Raw genomic sequence first — 2348 nt, forward strand, 5'->3', positions numbered from 1 at the left:
GAAGGTGAAGAATTATTTTAAAGACGATTTTTTTTAAAGCTTCACTTTACTCGAAAACGATGTTATCTTCACTAATAACTAGTAACTCAAGATCGTTACCTGTAACTCGTCTTTTTTTAGCTAGGAAATACACTCACGTGTGTAATTTAAGTCTCGAACGAGTTAAACGAACCTTCCACGTTCTCTCGTTCTTAGTTCGTTAAATAAATAAACGAACGAACGTTCCGTCCCATTTACGTATTTTTTATCCAAGCAGAGAGCCGTCCAGGTCTGTCACGATCCGGATAGATTTTTCTTTAAAAAAATGCAGAATCGTCGGTCGACCTCGTGTCATGTGGAACAAGCGCTAACAAGGCATGACACGAAAGCGTTGACAGGTTGTACACAGTTTCGCGTACGTCGACCTATTGGACGACGTGTTCCTCGTGGTTAGCAGTTCGAGTTCTATAGCTCGATCGCGTTCCTGGTGTACGAACGTGCCCATTAGGCATTCAAGATCATCTATCGAAACGTGCTGCAGAGGAACATGTTCTCTCTGTGTGTACATATATATATGTAGGACGTTGCATTTAACGCTGGAACTACCAAAATGGCCAAAATTCGACCAATTTATTATTTTCTGCAAATGTAAATCTTACACGTATTTACAACAGTCTGTTTTTAGATACTTGAGTGACTTTTAATAAAATATATTAATAAAAGCTCGTGTACCATTGGTCAAAATTAGCAATCTTCTCTGAAAATTTTGTACATTTATAGCAGTGTGTTTTTTGATTCGAGTGTTAGTTTTAGTATTTCGAGTGGTTTTTTTAATAAAATATATTGATAGGAGCTCGTGTACTTTGTCATTATTATTTTTATTTATTAACTTTTTCATCTTGTTGTTATTTTTATTTATTAACTTTTTTTATTTTATTATTATTTTTGTTCATTATTTATTATTTTTATTTTGTTTATTATTTATTCTCTTTTTATTTTATTATTATTTTTGTTTCTTGCACCTTGCACTTTAATTTCATCGGTGCAAATATTTTTTACTTTAATCGTAGTTCTAGCTATTTACAACGAGTACACGATGAAAATGCACGCGGTGTCCCAAACACGAATGGCGAGGGCTTGACGAGATCTACACGTAGAAAGAAGAAGAAAATGTTATATAAAGTTTGTTGGGAAACGCCTTGTACAGACTTATGAACAAATATTGTACGTGTGAAATAGCATAGCTTCGCCTTTCTTACGATTTCTGCTAACTTTACCATTTTTACTTGAAAAGAAAAGGTTCATTTCGACAAAAGTAATTTTACACGGAGAATTTTATTGTTGTCGACCTTATACAATGTTATATAGTGTTGTTATTCATTGATATCAAGTTTGGTAAGTCAAAAATTATTTTTTACTGTATTTACTTATCATATCTTTTGTCGTATTATTTCATTGTATTGTATTTACTTTATTTATATATGATTAATAACATGATACATGATTAATAACACGAAATTATTAGCACGTGAAAGAAAGACGTACATTCAACACCATCTGTGTACTGTAATGAAAAGTACGTTACTATTTATTTATATATATTACAATTATACAAGTTTTTGGCATCGAATTTTATACAACACTTTTTCCTCCTCTTTTACGTGTAAACCTTCGAACCCTCGAAGTTTCGCCGTTTAAGTTCAGGACACCCGGTATATTTAGCTCAATTATTCGGCTTTCGTAACGCTCCGTCACCACAAAGTGGCGTGAAATGATTATTTTCAAAGGAAGAAGCGAAAAGTCGGCGTCGTCTGAAACATTAAAGAGCCATCACACATCGAGTGATAACGACCATCGCGATATAGGATATTTTTGTAGCGGCGGTTAATATAACAAGTAGCAATAGGGTACGTGGCACGTGTACGGGAAATAAATGCGCGAGTACGTTGGTTCTAGCAGGGGCACGAGAGGAGGGGAGTATCGCGATTACCTGCAGGCGATTCTCGACCTGGGTCAATAGTGCACAGTTCAGTTGCCCCTTTCTTTCCTTAAACGGCATTCATTAAATTCCAGCCTGCGACTTGGCTCGAGCCGGCGCGCAACGCGACTCTAAGATAATAGGGCAACGAAAGAACGATCGACCAATCGTGGAAAAATATACCTTGCAAGCGAGCATTCCGTCTCCATTCTTGGAACAAATTCTGAATTTTCGAATTTTTCGAAAAGCGCTCGTTTTTCGCCAGCCCGTTCGCGAATCTTCTTCAACCACTTGCGCTGGCAACTGGTTCGCGGACCATAACGAGTGACTAAACCGTATACGATAATTCTTCGCTTTTTTTTTCTTAACTCGTCGGTATATCACTGGATAG

The 2348-nt window shown here is 36.4% G+C and overlaps 1 protein-coding gene and 1 long non-coding RNA gene across 2 annotated transcripts in view; one reads left to right on the top strand and one right to left on the bottom strand.

Annotated features, from left to right (window-relative positions):
* LOC122528260 overlaps window positions 1-167 on the top strand; it is a 13242-nt gene extending 13075 nt beyond the window's left edge. The window contains exon 3 of the long non-coding RNA XR_006306521.1: window positions 152-167. This is a non-coding gene — a long non-coding RNA (uncharacterized LOC122528260). The remainder of the gene's footprint in view (window positions 1-151) is intronic.
* Window positions 1-2348, bottom strand: part of LOC122528258 — a 136989-nt gene that overhangs the window by 37470 nt on the left and 97171 nt on the right. The window lies entirely within an intron of this gene.

This window comes from Frieseomelitta varia, unplaced genomic scaffold, assembly GCF_011392965.1.
Source record: "Frieseomelitta varia isolate USP_RPSP 00005682 unplaced genomic scaffold, Fvar_1.2 scaffold_248, whole genome shotgun sequence".
Classification (NCBI taxonomy): domain Eukaryota; kingdom Metazoa; phylum Arthropoda; class Insecta; order Hymenoptera; family Apidae; genus Frieseomelitta; species Frieseomelitta varia.